At 38.9% G+C, this 21,307-nt stretch overlaps 1 protein-coding gene across 7 annotated transcripts in view; it reads left to right on the top strand.

Annotated features, from left to right (window-relative positions):
• The window catches only part of GBF1 (golgi brefeldin A resistant guanine nucleotide exchange factor 1), a 99,342-nt gene that overhangs the window by 12,924 nt on the left and 65,111 nt on the right, over positions 1 to 21,307 (top strand). Inside the window, exon 3 of one of the 7 annotated variants that reach the window (XM_038140480.1) lies at positions 1,427 to 1,626. The exons of the other annotated variants lie outside the window; for them this stretch is intronic. The gene's annotated coding sequence lies outside the window, so the exon portion shown is untranslated. The remainder of the gene's footprint in view (positions 1 to 1,426; positions 1,627 to 21,307) is intronic. 7 annotated transcript variants of the gene reach the window in all.

Here is a 21,307-nt window from a genome sequence, read left to right on the forward strand (position 1 = left end):
ATAGCATGTATGCAGAATGTGTGAGGAGTCAGGTATGGATGGTGTCACTCTGAGCTCTAATTGATTCTCTTGAATTGTACATTGAGCCCTTCAGCACAGATTACTGAATGAAATGAGAACTCCTGAGAAGAAGCTTGTAATTGAGATATTTGTAATGAACACTGACATAGAGAAAGGGAGAAACTCTGTTTGTGTAGAATCCTTAATTTGATAACGTTTTAGCTCTTGTGTTCATCTGCTGGTTTGTATTTCTGAGTAGTAGAGAAATTTAATGAATGAAATTGAAGGAAATGGAGTGAATCTCTGAGTATTTAGAGGAAAAAACCTAACCAACCCAGTAAGGTGATCTTCACACTAGGTATTTCTTCATGTCTCCTGAAGTCCCTTATGCAGTTCAGCCCCACAGCCTTTGTGATACCACTTAAGCATCCTTTCAATACAATTCTCTGAGTACAGTTTAACACTAGAACTTGGAGCTGAAGTCTTCCTCCTATGCATGGCTAATGACTGGCAGGTACAGGCAGGAGGTGGTGCTGTTGGAAGGAATTGTTTCCTCACCCCTAATCCTTAAGGACCCAAGGATTTAGATGGACAAGCACTCCTGGCTGTTGCTTTGGAAGAGTTCCCACAGTGGGCTTGTTCTGTAACACCAGCCTTCTGTTACCACTGCAGGGCTGGGCTCTGAAGAGCTGCCACATGTGCATGGTGTGCAACTGACTCTCTCTTGTTCCACGCTTGTTGAGCAATTACTTTCCCACTTGTTGGGCACTCCATTATTTCCTTCAGTTACTGCTTCTGTGTGAAGTGGAGCCATGAAGGAAATGGCTTAATGGATGTACATGAGGGTGCAATAAATTGCAGTTTGATTTGGTGGACAGGCAGTACCAGATGCTGCATAGAAGCTAAGGTTCCTCTTAAGTCAGCCATTGAGGTTTTATATTGAGTTTTTATGATGGTGATGCTTTTGTTTGGTGGTCAAGAGTAGTGAAAAGGAATTGTGCCCATTTGCATTATAGTAAAAACCCACTGGAAGTAGGAGTATACATGAAATTGCTTAATTCTGCTGGTAGTTTACTAAGTATATAGCTCTTCTTCCTCCCTACTTTTACCTGTCTTATCACTCAATAGTTGCCATCTAACCTGTTAAAAATATTGTCCCAAAAGTGATTTACTTCAAAGAAGCAATAACTTGTGTCAGAAAGTGCAGATGCATATTTATATAGTTGCATAATATGTAACAGGTCTGCCAAGAATTGTTGATTATATACATACATAAGAAGCATACACAAGAAGCTTACTGAAGTATTCCTCATCTCAGAGTCTGTAGCTTAAGGGGGCAGCAACAGAGAGAAATCATGAAATATACAAAGTTGTTAAACACTTGAGGGTTTTTCTTAATGATTACCTCAATTTATCCTTCAAACAGGCTGCTGTTGGCTGATCCCTAATATGGTTTATACCAAGATGTGAGTTGGAAGGAGAGGTTTGAAAGAAGATACAATTGGGTGAAGTGTCCTTTTCTTCAGGAGTAGTGCAGGGATCTGTGAAAAAGTGCTGCTTCTCTCAATGATCAGTGTGGAATAAAAAAGTCAGGATGAAAAGAAGTAGAATGGCAGGGATTAAAAGGTAAGTGTAAAAGTAGCAGACTAATGGAGAACATTTTTATTAAAATAGCAGATTGGTTAAGGAACGTTGATAGTGAGGGATGTGTACTTGGTGGCTTGCCCATTTGAAGTAAACTTGCAGGAGCTTTTTCTTTTTAGGATAACTATCTAGCTTTTTAGCTGTCTGAGTGTTGCAGAATAGACTATTGCTGAAGGAGTATTTTTGTTTATGCTTGGTTGGGTGGGGTTTCTTTGCAGTCAGAAAAAAAATTAATCTTCCAATGTGTTATGGATGTTCTCATGGTAAGTTCTTAAAAAAATGTTGGATGGACAGTCGAGATGATATTAGCTCAGTTGGTCAGAGCACAGTGCCAATAACACCAAGGTTGTGGATCCACATGGGCTGTTCACTCAAGAGCTGGACATGATGCTTCTTGTGGGTCCCTTTCAACTCAGAATACTTTGTGATCTGTTATCTTGCTTTTGTAATTTGTCTTTAGAAAATGATACAAGACAGCAGATATGTCCAGGGAAGACATAAAACTGATGCATACAGTCCTAGGGAAATTCTGATAATCTTTTAGATGACAGGATTTTAACTGGCTTTTCAGCGCTTTTCAAAGCTACAAAAAAAGACAAAACTTGATATATAAAATCTGCAGTACAGTGGCTTGAAGGTAGGGTCTGAGGTTTTATGATGTGATGGATTCTGAGGTGAGAGATGGAAGTGTCATGGGTGAGCTTTTGTTAATATCAACAGATACTTTCTGGGGAAGAACTTTGTGAGTGAATGGAAATCTGTTGTTTTATTAAAAGAGTGAGCAATTAAATATATGTAAATGTTTTAGGGGATGGTGAATCAGTACATGTCATCACAAAATTATCGGAGATAAAAAGCGCATCTTGAGAAGGAACAATTGTCAAGTGGTGATTGTAGAAAATGGATAGATCTAAACTGGTATTGTATGATGTACTGTATCTGTGTGACTTGGAAATGTTACTGCAAGTGTTAAAGCAACCTGCTCTTGCTTTGAACTCCTGATTGGTAGATACTTCTTTAGTTGAAGGGCATAGACAGACATAGAATCCTTGTCTGTTGGACTTTCTGAAGTTAGTATGTCTGTGCTTTTTGCATGGTGCAGTTGTGAAGTTAAAACTTGTCAGTTCAAACCACTGTTGTATTCAATGTGTTGTGAAAGAAAAAGCAGGTTTGTGGTTTTGTGACAACTGAGGAATAGGTGAGACATTATGGCAAAAACACCCCAGTGTGAGATGAGTAAAAAGGAAAAAGTAAACTATATTAATGAGAATTTGCACATCTTTGCTATAGAACTAAAGTTTGGCTTTAGCTATCCTGTTAAAATGAACAGATTGATAAACAGCCTATGCTAATGTGTTTTATGCCCTGTAATTGCAGTTACACAATTACAGTGGTCAAGGGGTGTACTACATTAATGCTTTTTAGTTGAATATTTGAAGTTCTCCACCAGTGGTAGTTCTTTGATTATTTGAACTTCTACCTATACCCTAATACAAGCTTTTGAGAAGTTCTGTTTTCCAGTTCTGTCCTTGTAGCAGTAAGCTGAAACTTACTCCTAGACATATTGAAGTAGTAAGTTAGAGAATCTTTCAGAAAGTGTAAGCTGTTGCAGGAGACTAAGTGCTTGCATGACTGTAAATAATTCTCAAAGCTTGTGCTACTTAGATGAGATGAGATACTTCAAAACTGTGCTCTTCTCTTTTAATCACATATAGCTTGATTCTGGGAGGAATTTTTTTTTTTTTTTTTGTTCAGATGTGTCTTTGTGCCCTGCTACTTTTCATGAAATTATAATTTTTCATGATACAGTGATGAAGTCTGCAAAGTGAATTAGATTCCACATACAGCTTGATAGCTTGATTAACTGCCTAGAAGATTAAAGGATCAAGTTGTAAATATGAGGAATTGTTGAAATAAACAAAGATGTGGTTATTACCTTGACCATGGTGTACTGAAAGAGAATGATCTATTGAATCTGGCTGTAGCCTATGGGAGGAGCTTTGTAGAAATAGAATGAGTGGCAATGGTAAAATATGGTTGCTCGTGTAAGCCTATTTAGTAACTGCACTTAGCATCTTGGATGTTCTTCAGGGTGGGATTAGACAGTTTCTAGTGGCCTGTAATAGTTTTATAATAATGAAAATTACTGTCATGATAGCATCCAGGAGCCATCATTAGCATGTTTTCACTTCGGTCTGAGGTTTTCGTGTTTTTCATTTAGAAATACCAAGTTTTTCTTTACATACTCAGCTCTTACTGAAAAAAAACCAAATGTTTTGACTATCTGAAGTGCAAATATACTCAGTCAGATTTAGAGTCTAACAGGCACAGTTAGATTTGATTTCTGTGCTTCTCTCTATTAAATACATTCTGCCTCAGCATGAGGTTAGTGCTTCAGATGTGATCAGGCTGGTACAGAGAGTAGGAGAACACAGTCCTAGGAATATTTACTTTGGTGGCATTGTTGATGATGAACACAAAGGTATAGGAAATATATGTGCTCAAATATTAGCCAGCCTGTTAAAATACAGTCAACAGGAAGAGACTTTTTCAGTTGAAGCAGAAGTTCAGTTGAAGCAGAAGTCTAATTTAGATTTGGCAAAGAGATAAGTTTTAAACAACACAATTTTCTGAAAGCATGTAACTTCTTTGTGTCATACAGGAGTCTGAATACTTTCATTATGAAGGCTTTTGTTTCTTAATGAAAGGGAGGAATAAGAGAAGAAACATCCATGTTCTGCAAATAAATAAGTATCACTTTCTTGGGGAAAAGGCTTTGCCAGGAGCGTTGGAAACATAGGAGAAAAAGAAATAAAAATATTCAGACATTGTAGAAAGCAACAGGACTCTTAACAGCAGCTGAATAGTAGTACAAGAGTTGGAAAAAATTAAGAAATTTCAGAGAAAATAAATTGAAGAAATGTACTATTAAACAATGGGGAGCAGGAAGACCATCATAGGCATCCTGAATTGCTTACCCTAATGGTTGTTTGCTAACTGGCTATTGACAGTCAGTCATGCTTAAAAAGTGTTTTCTCCCTTCACTTTTATTAACAATACGTTAAAAATCTGAAAGGGCAGTCCATTGTTGTTCAGCTGTCTTTAAATTGTAGTTTTTTTCTTCTTGTAGTTTCTTAATGCTATAGAGTTTCGCAGCCCGTGCTGGTCCTTGTTCACATGCACGAGGCCCATGTGCTGCAGCGGAAGGTCACACACTCCCTTTCACTCTGCAGCAACAGCAGGTGATGGTACCAGCTGTTCACATCCTTGTATTAGATGCCTGAATTTGAGCAGCTGTATGAGGCTGCTAATAAACTCTTACATGTAATGCAGTTCATATCTTGCCCACATTTCACTTGATCATACTCAGCCCTGGCCAGTATAATTTTTAACATCTTTCAATTCCACCTATAAGGTGCTCCTTTTCTTGCTTATGCTTGTCTCCACTCCTCTTGTATGATGTGTTAGTCAGATTTTGAAAAGTGTTCCAGGGCTGCTGATTTGAAAAGGAAAGAGTACCTGAGAACATGCAAACTGTATGTGATTTAAGGAAGCAGGAACGATCTCTCTAGCAAAAGCATTTTAAAACTTTAGAGACTTAATGCTGTAATGAAAATAATCTAGTCTGTTCTAAAGGATGTTCTTGTCCTTAAACAGTATACTTTTGGGTATGCTTGTTTGAGAAGAATGGATCAAAAGTGCTTTTGTTCTGAAGAATCTGCCTGCATGCAGCTAGTTGAAGAGGTCTTGTATGTGAATCTGCTGTTAAAAGAAGGCTACAGGGGTTTCTAATTCCGCCTTGGGTAATAAAATTGGCCTGGCAGTGAGTTTTGATATAGCCACAAATAATTTCAACTTGTGCTTTTTATTTAAAAAAGCTTGTTTGTTAGGACCCTCTGTTAAGCCTATTAAATAAAGGGTGAAAAAGTTGAAACCACCTCTCTGTGCTTTCCAAAAAAGGGGAGCCAGAGGAAGGATATTTACCATTTTAAACCCTTTCAGCTCCTTTGTTCACTAATTTCTCTTGTATCAATGGTTTAGCCTCCCGTTGCCCTCTCTAGAAGAGTCATGGTACCTAGAACTGAGAAATACCTTGGTTCCACTGAGTGGCCACCAATGTGACGACAATCTCTTCTTGCTAATGAGATTCTGAGAGGTGACTTTGTTGTTTTGTGGCGATTTTTAAGTGGATTTCTTTCTCCCTTGGTTTTGCTGTGGAGTTGGGTTTGGAGTGGGTTTTTTTTTTTAGGTTTTTGTGGTGGTTTTTTTGGTTGGTTAGATTTTTGGCATGAGATAGGGTGGGTTGGTTTGTTTTTCTCCCAGGGCTGTAACCTCAAAAAATGCACTTTGGAATGAAAGTAGTATTGATATAGCAGCTGTGAAGATCATCTTTTAGCAATGTGGACGTGGGAAGAGAGTATATTTGTTCCTTTTTGCTCGAAGGATCTCAGGGAGAAATTCAGCAAGAGTAAAGATAAGGATCAGAATTTGTGTGTTAAGTGTTTTATAAAATTATGCAAAGAAGAGAACCTAGCTGTGTAGTTAGGGTTGGAAGAAGATAGCATGGGATCAGAAGTACATGGTAGAATGTAGGAAGAATATAAGTGCTAATATAGTGCAGTGGTTTAGCTTAGATAATTCATTAGACCGTGTTCTTATTGCTCCAAAACTCAACTAATTTTAGCTGGTCAGCATTCTTAAATTGAACTGTCCATAATCAAAAAGTGATGTGTGTTGCTTTTCTCCTGCAAAGATGGCACAGAGTTTTTTTTTCTGGATGAGGAATTGGCTCTCCCATGGCAGGTTAGGATAGTAAGCTCCTTGTTAAGCATCAAGAATTTTTAAAAGAGTCTTACAGTTTCTTGCTGTACACCCAGTATTAATTGGTTGAAACAGCCAGGTATTTCTAACTTCACATTTCACATATGAAATTTTTTTAACTGTTCAGGTGTCTCTGCAAGCTCTAAAGACAGCAGTTGAAGTAAATAGCTTTATCAAATGAAGTACCTCTTGTCCCTGCTTCCAAAATAAACTGGGAATAATGCTTTACACATTTTGTCTCCTTTAACTCTACAGGCAAGCAAGAGAGGAAGCATGGATTAACATCTAGTGATTTCTAGGAGCTCAGATTCCTCTGTGCTTGGTCTGACTGACAGGCACATGTGGCTCAAGTGCATCTGGAAATATATCACTGGTGAAATTTGGTCGGGTAAATATAGCAGGAATGGGTTGTCAGGGCAGGAGACAGATTGTTCTGGGAAAGGAAGTGCTGTCTGTCTGTTGTCTAGTAACAATTTCCTATATTTCTGAGACATACCTATTTCTTTCAGTGTAACTAAGGTAACAGCCTGGCATGCTTGCTGCATTCTGCTGTCATATGTTCTTGTGGTGAAAGTGCTATCAAAAATGGTAAAATTGGTAGGAACATGTGTAGAGAACTGATACCAATATTTTCTATGGTGTTTAAATAGTAGCTCCACACACTTTCTTCTAGTTTAAGCTCCCTTTGAAAAGAGGCAAGGACATAAAATGTGGAAAGTGACCCCCAGAGTTTCAGGACATGATTATATTGAAGAAACCTGACTTCTGCTTAGGTGCAAAATTGTTTCTAGGCCACATGGTAAGCAAGCAAGCAACCCCCACCAACCTCTTCCTTGAAAATGGGCTGAGAGCGAATATTCTAAAATTCTGTCTTTATTGGCAGTTGATACATAGGTGATGAGCAGGGACAGAAAAAGCCAATCACAAGCTTTTCTCCAGCAAAACCTGATTGGCAAAGCCATAAAGCTTCCTGAAATATTGTGATATTAGTTAAAGTATCAACACAAATTGTACTGTCTGGGAAGAAAATGGAACCAGCTGTGTTAGAGGGTGGCCTACAGAAGTCTATGCAGTCATTTGGTATAGACCGTATTTTGCACAGAAAGGCATAAACATGGGCAATGGCAATCAAAATTGTAACAGTTAGAGGCAGTATCAAATGTAACAGTAAATTACAGATTTTTTGCAGTTTATCAAGGGAAGTTGGAGATGGCTGCAGATTAGAGTCGGTACCATTTGCAGCATTTTCCTAGTGCGGTGGACTGGTTTTTTCTATCAGCTGGGTCAAGAACATATTGAAGATAGGAACCCTGACAATTTTGTGCACAGTAGCTGTCTGTGGTTAGTTGCTGATTCTGCTGCCTTTTCTGAGAGGTTACATGCTGCTTCCCACCGTAGTGAGCTCAGTCTGGTGCCCTGTGATGTGGCTGTGTCTGGGGTGGGGTGAGCAGCCAACAGGTGCACAGCATACCACGCAAATGTGGAGGCAGAGAATTTGTGTCCAAGGGCATTGGGGGTAAATAACTGTAATTGTAAAAAGTATTACATGAATGCTAACATTTTCACTGAACAGTAAGTCTGTTCTGAAAACTGGCTTACACACTTCCATGTAATAAGCTTCAATTTCTATGCTCAGAAGTCTGAAGACCTTAACTGGTGTTGAATTTTCTTTGGCTTTTAGGAAGAAATGGGTATTTTGCTGGAGGATGCAACTGATTCAGACTAGAGGTTGTCCAAAAGCTTTCTGTAGTTACAAGCGGTAGGATAACAGATGGAGTTCTATATTTTTTGAGTAAAACCTGCTTAAGTTAACTATTTTGTCAGTGTACAGTGTTCTTCACAAATATTTGTAAGCCCCCAGGATTAATTTGTTATTTCTTCTGATTGTACCTGATCCAAATACTGTATGTCATGATATAGGCAGGGATAAAGCTTTGCCATTTCTCATTCATACTGCTAACTCAAGACTTGTTACAATTTACTAGCTGTGTTATGTTGCACGCCTGGCTTGCCTAGGCCTTTTGCAATGTAAACTTCATCAGCAGGAACAGTTTATTATGAAAAAACAAATCATCAGTGTTTAATTTATTGTTACACTATTATCTGCCTGCATGCCTCTTACTCCAGGTGTCCCAGCTTCCAGCAATCGAGATTTGAAGTCTACTCTGTGGAAGCCTCTGTTTCTCTTCAATGCTGGTTTTCAATGCCCTTTAAATCTAGTTCTTTATTCCATTTCATTTTTCCTTTGCCAGTCTCACTCTGGAATAAAAGTGAAAGGGCTAAACTTCATGTTTCAGGTGAAATTTCACATCAAAAGACACCTGTGTTCTGTGATCATTGGGTACCGGTTGTTTGTTTTACTGCATCAGCTGTCAATATGTATGACAACAAAAGACCTTTTAATCAGGTATCTAGAAGCAGAAATTAAATCAAGCATAACTTATGTTCAGAATATACTATCTGTTGTTCCTTCCCCCGACATTTGCATCTGGTTTTAAAATAGCAGAATTCTTTCCTGTACTGAAGGCAAGAAGCTGAAATAGTCTACAGTGCATTGAAAGTGTTTTAAAAGAATCAGACTGTGGTATTAAAAAAACCTGCAGTTACTTAAATTTGAAAGAAATCTAGAAGAAACAAAGCACAAGGTAATTTTTTGTAAAGGGCTTTGAAATTGTAAAGTGTTACGTGCAAGAACTGTGGATTAGTGTTAGGAGGTGTATGAGAGAAAGTTTTGGACCTGCTGTTTTGAGGAAAGTGAGTAGAATACTTAAAACTGTTCCATAGGAGCTTTTTCTGCAGGGCTTTTTTCTGGGATCATTGTTCCATGATAAGAATGGCTTTGCTCTGGATATGTCCTGCATGTCTGCAGGATGGCTGTGGAATTACTTTTAACTGTGATCTAGCTGTGTTGTTAGGTGATGTCATGTAAACAGGAAGCATTTAATCCCCGTGAGTGTAACTATTCTGCATTCTACAGTTCATTTGCAACTGTCTAGGTAATACTAAAGCATATGGTATTTCAGGCTTTTTTGTGACAGTAAATGCTGAATTGCTAACCTGTTCTCACAATCTAACTGTTTAATTGTATGAAGAAGATAGTTTTTCATTTGAAGCCTTTAAACCGTTTTACTCTTGCATCTACTAATTCTGGGACAGGAATGCACATCATTACCTGGAGAAAGGAGTAAACAGGAGAATGAAGATATGTAGAAGCTAAATAGGAGCACAGTTACTTTGTTCTTGATGTACTCAAGAACACCTTTTAGGTGGTAAGTTTGTGGGAAGGGAGTTGATAATTTCTTTCATGTGATACTTTAGTGTCTGGTGTGTTCTGAGCTGAAATTTCACTTCATGAAAATCACCTGAAGTATTAGCTTAACTTAGTCTTCCAGTCTGAGCCCACGAGCTTTAGCTGCACAGAACCTTATTAGCTACAACAGGTTGTAAAATACTTATGCTGCAACCTTATTTTTGGTTCAGAAGAATCATTTAATGCTTAGAAATTGAAAAAGCAGTGAAAACAAGGCAGAACTTGGGACCAGCATACAGACGTTTCGTGTGTACCTTTTGCATGCATAGCTGAAGTTTGATATGTGAAGAAATTGCCTGAGTTTCTTGTAGGGCACAATCAGCACTTGGGGCCCATGTAAATGCCACAGAAGCTGCTTTGCAAAAATAAAAATTTTCCAAAGTTTTTTTAGCTTTGTCTTCATGACTCTTTTCCCTTTTTCTCTTTTGCTTTTACTTTCTGTTCATGCTTTTTTTTTTTGCAGTCTGTTCCTGTGTAAGGATTTTCTGTGTCAAACTTACAACTAGTATAACTTTACAATAAGAAGCCCTTTGCATTTGTCTGAGACAGTTCTTCTCCTTTCCCACTCTTTATGTTCCTTTGGACAGTCAGCACTGAGTTTTTGTTGGGCTTAATATAAAGGGACTTAAAAAGGCAGGTGCTTCTGGATTTGAATTTATGAGACTTCCAGACATGAGTGTCATATGTGCTTTTTTTTCTCCCCTGTCTTCTGTAATGCTCTGTAGTCTGTAATAGGTTGAGTTGTAACATTCATTAAACCATTCCTCACATTCCCTGCTTTGAAAGCTTATCAGGACTGCTTTGATTTAGTTATCTGGAACAAAAAAAGCCATTTGTGAAAGTTGGAATGGAGCTCTGGAGCAATAATATATCTGAGATCAGATTCAGGTCCCAGTTGTATTATTCCTAGGGATTTATTTGCCTGTGTACACACAGGCAAAAAGTGGTTTGTATGGAAGACTTGCAGGAATGCAAATTGGACACATTTTGTTGGGACCTGTAGGGGATTTTCACTGGTTCATAATTTTTCAAAGGTTTGTTATACATCAGGCAGCCACTGCCTCCTCTTTAAACCTTTAAATCCCCCCTCTTTTTCCTGTTCTAAAGGTCAGATTTTTTTGACAACTGTGTGCAGGAACAAGATTTGTTAAATCCCTTCATTTTTATTCATACAAATACCAGTGTTTGGTGAGCAAGAGTTACCCCAGAATTCAGAAGCACATAAAGCTCAGTACAAGCCTTCTGAACCTAAATTCAATTCAGAGATGCATCTCTCAAAACTGAATCTGCCATCTGAATATTAACCCTTGGCACTGCGCAGGGAGTGCATGGTAGAAATTTTATCTCTCTGTGTCACTTAGTGGGCAGGCTTCACAAGCTCTCTGGTGTCCTCTGAGCTGCAGAGCAGTGTCCTGCATCTTGTCCTGGGTGCTCTTAGGCATAGGGTCAGGGCTGAAGAGCTGCATGTCTGGTTGTGCTCATCCAGAACTAGTCTTTTCTGGTGAAACAGCAAAATTTTTGAGCCTTTGTTCTGATCCAGTCAATGAAGTAGCTGAGTCCCCAGTGTGAAATCCTCTTGAAGCTATTCATATTTTGATTTTACAGGCAACTCAGCTTTGAAAAAGCTATGCAATGGGCTACTGATCTTTGGGATGTGAATGAAGACTAGGTATCATATCCCCTTTGTATAAGGATGATTGGCAGTGGTTTGCTTCTTGGAGAGCTCGTCATTGAGTGTCATCAGTAGCTCTGAAGTCCCCATCCTTATCTTTCTTCAGTGTGGGTGAAGAGGTTTAGGAGTGGGAAGTTCCTTTTCTTACCCAGGATAGCTTCTGTAGACTAAAGTAGTTGACAGATGAGATCTGGCAGGTCATACTGTCATGTTTTATACAATATTGTAAATCATTCTGATAAGCAATTTGCTAAGCTGGCAGGGTGGGGTTCTTGTGGTTAAATTACCCATTAAAAAAAAAATCTCCCAACACTGGGACAATGGTCAGGAGTTGTACCTTTTTATCCCCTGTCGAATTTCATACTGAGGTGGCTGGGGAGTGGCCGTATGTTTGCTTTGTTCAGGTGTCTAGTAGCAGTTGATGATTTTGGAGGAAGATGAGACAGACAGCTGCAAAGTCAAGACTGGGCAGAATCTTTAGTGCTTGCTTCATCACTGCGGGATTCTCCAGAGTGAGTCTATCTGCTCCTCAGTTTTACCTGTGCATTTTACATCTGTCAGCACGTCTGTGCTGGTGGGGAGTAAGAACTGTGACCCTAACCACTGTCGCTGTATTTATATACATGTATGTATCTGTTGTTGGATGCCCAGAAGTCGTTCAGCTCCCACAGCATGTTTTGTGTAGAGTTATGCGCAAAGTGGTTTTGTTGGCTTTGGTCATGCTGAATTTGGCCACTACAATATCCACCTGCACATGGTGCGGGTGTATAGATGCAAAAGTCTAGGACAGGGAGGAGAGTTCACAGAGATGTTTTCATGACTTAGCATGTTTACTGAATTTAACGTGCCTGAGACAGCAGAAATAGTTAGGCTGGGATCTGGTTCTGGGGAGGAATAAAGAAAAATATCAAATATTTTAGCACAGACCACTGTCAGCGTGCTTTAATATTAATGTCTTTATTTTTTAAGCTACAGTAAAATTTTTTCTCTGGATATCTTCTGCAGCTAGCCTAGAGTTTCTGCACTGGGTTAAATTTAAATTGGCTGGTAGATGCAAACTTACCTGGTTGCTTCTTGCAAAGTTCTCAGTGTCGTGATGAGAGTGGCAAACAGTTGTTTTGGAGCCCTAGGGATTGACCTGTGAGGCTGTGCCTGTTGCTACTGTTTAGAAAAAAGGTATTGATGCTGACTGACCTCAGTGCTAGAATACTATTTCATTCTTGAGCTTGGTGTTCTGAGGCAGAAAGGTGATGGTCAAAAGTATTTTAATTTGCTGTCTGCTAGCCAAGTGAGAATGCTTAAAGGCTGGCTAACGAAGAGGCATTTTGGCAACTACTTAAATAATGTGTTAACTCATCACCTCTCCTGTGCAGATGGCTTTTGGCTGCTAAGTGGAAAGATGCAGGAGGCAAGGATGACTTAAGATGGACACCAGGCAAAGCAAGCCTGCTTGTCACTGTTCTTAGTGACTGTATGGCTGTGTTTATACCCCTCGTTCTTAGAGCGGACAAAGCCTGCATTGCGTTCCACACTGTCCAGGATGAGAAGGGTTGTATATGGGGGCTGAAGAAAAGGACACAGTCTGCTTTCTCAAAATAACAAGACAGCTAACACCACCTTGGAAAAAGACCTGGTCTGTGGAGGAAACATGTTCAAACAACATTGCTAGAATAGCTGAAGGGTCTGTAATGGAATCTGTTGAAGATTAACCTTGGTGCTTTATAGGCGAGCCAGGCCTTTAGAAGGGTTTGACCTGGGTAGCAATTTTAAACATAAGGTCACGGTTAATCAGTCAGAATGAGAGGGAAGGGAAGTAAAGTGCATAAAGCTCGTCGTCCTTGGTGATTGCATTAAGATACTTTGGTATCTCAGAGACTTTTCCTTTTTTCTTTTCAATGATCAATGCAAATGCGATACACCCAACTTTCTGGAGCCTCAGAGAAATGGTGGGGAGGTCCATTCGGCAAGCATTAAGGTAACAGCTAGCTAAAAAGGCATGAATAAAATTAAAACAAAACAAGAGCTAATTGCCTTTTGTATAGATAACCTGGCCTGCAGAGTCTTGATTATGCTGATAATATAGGACAGATGTGACTTGAAATAAGCCATGGGAGAGAAGATGATTTCTACATGGATAATGAGCTGTCTGGAAGCATAAAGGATTAGTCTGTTAATGTGTTAGAAAGGAGGATGCTATTTATCTCAATGAGATACATAATTCACCTCTTTTGAGCAACTTTTTCCTGTTGCCTTTCTTGAAAAATGTTTGGGATGACACCCCCCACCCATTGCTCTCTGAAAGACCAATGGGAAGATTTCCTTGGTTTTTTAGTAAAATTCAGAGGCTGCCTGATATGGTTTAGCACCTTTCTCCTGATAGCATCTCTTACCTGTTTGGCGATGTCTTGCATCTATTGAAGGCATTTAAAGAACATGTTGTAATTTTCTCTTCTTTTTTGAATGTTTAATCACATTAATGAATCCCTTCAATTGTTAGTAATAGATGTCTGTAAAGAAAAACACGGTGTAAATTGTTTTTTCAAGGATGTTGTTTCAGGATTTGTGGACTCATAAATAACCAGCTGTAGAAAGGATAGTAGTAAATTTTTTTTTTAGCCAATCAGGTAACACCAAAGGTTTAAATTTTATAGGTTTGGGATTTATTGTGGTGAGTTTTTGGTTTGTTTTGGGGGTTTTTTTGCAGGGGCCTGTTGGTGGGTTTGTTGTTGTTCTATTTGGTTTTTTTAGTTTTAGGCTTTTTAATAACTGAGCATTTGATTTCTGTACATAAATCAAACTATTGAAATGATAGCATAATTCTTGCTGTAGCTCACATTACCTGGATCAGAGACAAGTGTACAATTCTGATTTGTCTGTGGGCTTTGAAGTACTTGTGTCTGGAAGCAAAGAGGTAGTCTTTCGGGATGAAATGTTTTTATCTGTGTAACCCAGACTGGAAGGAGCAAAAGATTCTCAAGTTTCCACAAGACTTGAAGCAAATAGTAGTGATTAGTAGAAGTTATTACTATGCTGTGCTTCTGAGCTGCTGGTTAGGAGCTGTAAATCTGGCTAGTTAATGGCACTTTAAACAGGGAATGACAAGTTTGGCTTATGCCTGGTGTGAAGACGGTTGCAACTGTTGCCCTGCTTCAGCAGCTTTCAACAATATGCTGGGAGGATGGAGGGTCCCAGGCAAATGCAATTAATCAGATTTGGGGTCTCTGGAGTGTTGACAGAAGCATTGTGTAGGATGCAAAACCAGCTTCTGAACTGCAGCCTCTGGAGTGCTGGATTAACTCCGACCTGTAGGGTTTGCAAGAGGCTGCATGGCGATTGCTTGGCAGTTGGACTGCTGTGTGGGGCTTTGAAATGATAGATACTGCCTTGGGTGGAAGTATAAATCAGAGTGGTAGTAATTCTGATTGTGGTGGGTGGAGCAGTGGTGAAACAGCAACTTGGTTCTTCTGTGACACGTTCTAACCTAAGCTGGCTGCTTCCCTGCATCAGAAAGGAGATGTGACTCTTTGCTGTATTGTGTATCCTCTGGTTCTGGATGGCACTTGTATTTCATCTGCTGTTAGTTATAGCAAACAAATTCTAGCATTCGTGGAGCCTAATAATTTCTACAATAACCAAATGTGGCTTCACCATTCTTTGTTCATGCTGAGGGTCTTCTCTCACAATTTTTTGTTTCATTCCTTGTGTTTAGAGTGGTTGGTGGTATCTGAGCAGTCAGTATTTGAAATAGCAGGCATGGAATTTATCAGGAAGATTACTTGGTGATAGATTTTGGTTTTTATCATGAGATGATGGAGTTAGACTTGGTGGTAAGCAGAAGTACTCTACCGGCTGCCTGTTCTTTTACAGAACAGGGAGAGTTTCCTGTTTGCAATTTGGCATTTAAATTTTTGAAACTTGTATAAGAACTACCTTGAGGGGGAAAAAGTGATGTGAGGAACTTCATTTACTTCATAGGAAAATCCAGAAATATGGGACCAGTTTGTGTCAGAAGGGTACTTACTTTACTACCTTCCCATTACAAGTAAAAAATCTCTGATCTAGTAGTGCTTCCTTCCTCTTCAACCCCAAATAATTGAAGCATGCCTGCTTTGTCAGGACAAATACTCACCACCATTTCTTCCTTAAGGTGAAGTTTAAAAAATGAAGGCTAGGATTTAATTGCTTTCCTTAGTGACAAGCAGTTCACTATGTTCTCTGAATGTGTGGGGTAACAAGTATAGAATGGATTTCTAAGAACTTATTAGTAAGCTTCTTTACACTGGAATTGATTAAAAATGGAGATGTGGGGTTTTGTCTTAAGCTGAGTTGGATTTTAATGGAAGATTACTTTTTCAAACTTGGTAATAGGAAATCTAACTAACCTAGACATAGCGGCTTTAAAAAAGAAGTTGTCCTTTAGTGACCTGAAACTTCTGCAGAGGGAGCTGTGGATGGATACAGCAATGGAGGTAACCTGTTACAGGACATAACAGCTGCTCTACCTGATCAGCCAACTTCTATGCGGAAATTTCATGTTGTTTTAAAGGACTTGGATATAGCCACCAACAGGATACTTAGGTAAATTCATATTTAAAGAAATGGAAGCTGGAAAAATCACCTTGTCAGTGTGTGTCTTAAATTTCACATTTGAGAATATAAGGCTAAGGACACCAATTTGTAACGCATTGAGAGATATAAGGTTGAAAACATGCATACTGTGTAATTGGTTGTAATTCATACATAGCTCAGATTTTTGTGAACAGTAAAAATTTTGCCATGTTGAAATACAGAAAAATGCTCTGCTCTTAGCTCTGCCTCTCATTAACCTTTTCTAACCCAGGAAATTATCATAGTATACAAAGTTGATTAAACTAACCTTCAGGAACTGCCAATAATGCCATCATGTGATGTGGTGAATGGAATGTGGCAAATAGCTGATGGGTTGCTGTGAGGGGCATTGGATATGGGCCCTGTGCCTCTAAAAATTAGACAGCTCTATTAAAACAGTCATGCGTTAAATAACACATCACCAGGTCGCTTTGTGTTGCTTTATTCTCATCAGGTGTCGGAAACCATTAGGATCAAAGTTTTCCTTTTCAGTTAGATAATAGGCATTATGAAGTGGAGGAGAGAGAAGAGAGACTGAGGCCAGCAGTCCTGGTACTGATTAAGGGTACCTTCCTAATTTAAATTTTTTTTTTTTTTTGCTAGACAGGATCAGTGGTTTGCCTGTGTACAGCCTGCAGGCAATAGAAATATGTTTTCATTCTAGTCTTGAGTGTCAGTAAGATGTTTTGTAGCAGTGGACATGTATTGGTAGGCAGACTAAGTAATGAAAGGAAAAGTGTGAGATGAAGGACAATGTGTAAAAGTAAAGATGAGTATATACTTTTGCCCTCAAATTAGAATTCTACAGGTGTTGTTTTTTCCAGTCTTCCTAGAGTTTCCAAAGATTATTGTTAAATTAGATGTTCAAATGCAAGTCATGCAGAGGGTACTACAATAATATGTTTATTTATGCATGAAAATACTCAGTTTTCTGTTATCTTTGCACTGTTGTTCTATTGTGTGCGAGTAATCCCCCCCACCCTGAGCCCCTTCTGTAAGCAATCACTTTCCTCCCCACTAAAAATTTATCCATACTTTAAATGTTAATTTGTTTTAAGGGAGAAGGTGATTTTAAAGCACAGCAGCTTTTCTGCATAATACCATGTATAGGTTATCATTCTTCTGTTTATCATAGTTCATTTTGAAAGTTAGTATTGAATAGTAATGTGTAAACAAACCCCTAATGAATGTCTCATTCTTATTCATTAGGTTGTATCCCTTCCTCTGGCTTGGAAAAGAGGTGATTGAGTAGGTATTGGTGGGTCATCAAATTGTACATTAACGCTTTCCTCTGATGTCCTTTTTGTTTGCAGAGAGGACTGAATGCCTCCTCTTCTTGAATACCAGAGGATTTAACTGGAACTGGGATATTCTACTTCCTCAGCATACATCCTAGCGGTTTTGCTTCTGAATCATGGAGTATTGCTTTGATTTTTAGGAGTAATTATCACTCATACCATGGTTCAGCTGCAGATTTTTATAGGCTAATGGGAGCAGAATAATTAGGAAGAATTTTGACAGTCCCTGTTTCCTGTTACTGGGAAATATACTTGGATAAAAATAATGCACAGGGAGTGGGTAGGGGATTTTTTTTCCCCCTAGCTTTTTAAAGTAATTACTTAAACTGTGAGGCAGTTGTTTTCCTTATCAAAACAGGTATTCCTGCATTTATGCATTTGAAGAAAGGAACGATACAGAAAAGGAGTTCATCTGCTGGGCAGAAGTCCTCCCTTGTGCTATTTAAGTTATGGAGTTACAATCAGCTCCAGTATAGAGGAGTCCATTTGTTCTCAAATTTTTGGTTATAGTACATTGGAAATCTGAAAAGCAACAGTTTCAGCTTTGTAATAAATGCAGAACTGTAGTGATTGAATCAACTGTAGTGTTGAATCACAACAGTGATTTCAATGAAAATAGTTGATAGGAATCTGGTGAGTAGTTGTACTCTACTTATTAAATCAAAGTGTAAACTACTGCTTTAGCATATTCATTTTAATCATATTATCCATACTTTGATGGCTCTCAGAAGCTCCACGTATGGTTATGCCAGTGGTTTTGAAGCACTGAGCATGCATAAATGTTTCAGTTTAAAGTGACACAGGGCAGAGGGAGGAAACATTGCTGCTACTTTACAGGTATGGGTATTGAGGCACAGAATTGATTTTCCAGGGTTTCTTAGGAACTCTGTTGTACACACCTTGAAGATGTATATCTGTGTTTCTTTTAGAGCTGATGTGTCAAACTGCAGAGCTGGCTTTTTCTATGTGGCTTGTTAAAGTACATTGAAATAAGAGATTTCCTTATTGAAGGTTTTTACTTTTCATTTTAATTTTAGTGTTTTAACTTAGCCAAATAGAGAACTAAAAATAGGAGATGAAAATGAAATTCAGACCCCTGTGCTTCTCCACTCCCCTCTTTCTCTGAGACTGTAATTTTCTTTGTATTTAGGAAGAAACTGGAAGAGAGTTCTGGGCAGAGGAATTTAGTAACTTTTTTTGTTTTGGAATATTGTCTAGAGAGCCTTTAATAATATTATTAGTCTTAAAGGTGTTAAGTCTTTGTGGCAGTGTGGATTTGCAGTCAGTCATGTCTATTCTGAAGTATTTCTGTTATAAGGGACAGCTGTTATTCTGTGTTATATTCTGTTGGACTGTACTGAATTTTTCTGAGCCTTTTGAACATGGCTTGTTGGTGTAGCGCTGTGAATGCATAGTGTTAGAGAAGCAAGTCTCTAAGTACTTGAGCTCCTAAGGAAATGGTGGAGAACTAAGAGTGCTTTCACAGACCTTCTTAGCCTTTGAGCAAAGTAGAGATGCGAATGGTGGAAATTTCTTTACTAGTAGCAGATTTGGGGCACCGTTTGTTTTTAGTCATTGGGCATGTTGATCAAAGAAGGAAATAGAGCAGTTCTCATGGCTGGAAGATGAAGACTGGGCTCTGCAACAGCTGTGGCTTCTGTAGTAATTTCCTGCTGTCTGGCTCATGCTCTGTATTAGAAGATGACAGCACTGGGCAAACTTGACTCATGAGCTAAAAACGATCTAAGGTCATGCTGGCATAGGCTTTTTGCACTTGTGATGGGAAGAAAAGTTTTGTGGAGCTGTGACATTATTACTGATAAACTTAATAGTGGAACGGCTGGACCTGTTTTACGGGGGCTGAGTTGCTTGTGTTGAAGTGATTGGTGTGAGCTAGAAATAGCACAGTGTCACACCTCACCAGCATTTGCTCTCTGTTGCACTGGGGCTGTGGATTCACTGAGGAACAGCTCTTGGTGAGATGACTGTGCCTTCTTCCTGATAGATGAATATGCCAGATGACTTGTGTGGAGTCCTACCTCGCAAAGACAGAAAGCTGGAAGCATCTAAAATTCTAAATATAAATTCTAAAATACTTTTCATTCATTGATTCATATGCAGCCATGGTCAGGTAAAGAGGTGGCTGAAAAAAAGATGCACGTGCGGGATTTAAATTTCAGGCCTACCTTCTGAATATCCAGAAGCACAGGCATAAACTAAAATTCTTTCTCAGCTACTCAGTAGCCCTTGTAAGATTAATGATACCATTTTGTTTCTGCTATCATTTTTCAACTGATATATTGCACAATTAAAAAATCAAAGTGTGTTTGGAGAGAGACCAGTCTTATTTCAAGAATACCTCCTTTCTTCACTGCTGGGTTTAGACTTTGTAGTGGGAATTCAGGCTCAAGGTGGTCATTCTTTCTTGGGTTTTTTTTGCCTCTTCTGTGAGTCTAGAGAGGACTTTTGCTCCTTGGACTGGTTGTTTGGCTTTTTTAAGCTTAATCACTTACACACAGAAAAGGAGGAGGGGGTTGTTCTGCACCTATTGCTGTTCTCCCTGGCTTGTTCTCACCAAGGATTTGCAGAGATGATGGCAGCTTGGTCATGAGGAGTAAAGCTGCCTCCTACTGACACGAGCTCGCGTTGGTTAGGCTGCGGAGGCTGATGTGGAACTTGGACTCTGAGTGTATCTGGTTGTCAAGAGAAAGCTCTATCTGATTTCTGCGCCTGATCAGTCACTGACTGATATGACAGCCCATGTGTCTGAAGTGTTGAGCAGCAGGTAAGTGCTGACACTTTGATTGGTCAGGCCACAGTTTGGGGATTGACAGCAATGTCTGCAATGACGTTGGAAGAGCGGCCAAGAATTTACTTTCAGTGGACAAATGGGATTAGTTACTATGTTTAGCTGACATTAAGCTATAAATTATCTGAAAGGTGGAAAGAAATTCCACTCAGAGTTTATGTAGAATTTCCATTTACTAATCTGGCTGCATTGAGTCTGAATATTGATAAGGGTCTTCCTTTACCGTATTGTATATGTTTTTGGTGGATGTTCTCAGTACTTCATTTGTTACAACATTGAAAGAACCCAGTTAGAAATCAGGCCTGGGCATAGCAGGTGCTGTGTAAAGTCATAAATTTAAGTTCTGAGAAGCTTACGTTATATTACCCATGTTCTGAGAGCAGCCAAGTATTTGCTTAAAATTAGGTTGTTAGGTGTTCCTGTCTAGGGTTGTGGAGTTTCCTTTTATTAATACTTCAGTACCTAATGGCTGTTTTATCTAATTTTTTTGTCTTTAAAGTATTTGCAGCCACACAATTATTGCAGTCATTCTTACATAGTTTTTCAGAGGTGGAAAACAGTCTGCCATGCTCAGCTCTCTGAAGAGAAGATAGATGGCCATTGGTGCTGTGTACACCTCTCCAGTGTCTGATAACCTGCTCATAAGAAATTCTTTTAAGCACTGAGCCATTCTTTATCTGTTAATGAAATTACCAGGCTCAGAGGCCTCAGTTTGAGTCTTGGAGTTTTATTACTAATACTCAGCTTCCTTTCTCAGCAAAAGTCAGTCACTACTTCTTAGATGAAGTTTGTAAAGCAAGTATAGCAGAGGTAACATCTGGGTGTCACAAGAACTTGCTTTCAGGGAGATGTTTGTCACAATCCCTCAATGACAACTTCTTTGTCCAGCTATAAGTAGACTTCTGCCTCTTAGTCCACCTTTATGCAATTCACAAGTTTAGGTTTCTTTTTTTTTTTCTTGTCTAATAAGTTTTTCTTTTTTAAATGATGTCAAACCATAAAATTTTTAAATTCTGTTGATTTGTCCACGATTAGGTCTGATGGAAAATGGTGGAGAAATACTCTAATCTCTGAAGAACAGGGAGTAAATATAAGATAACCATTAGCTTTAATAAAAAGGTGTTTGGTTAGTTGATTTCTACCCA

The sequence above is a fragment of the Motacilla alba genome, chromosome 6 (genome assembly GCF_015832195.1).
Source record: "Motacilla alba alba isolate MOTALB_02 chromosome 6, Motacilla_alba_V1.0_pri, whole genome shotgun sequence".
Classification (NCBI taxonomy): Eukaryota; Metazoa; Chordata; class Aves; order Passeriformes; family Motacillidae; genus Motacilla; species Motacilla alba.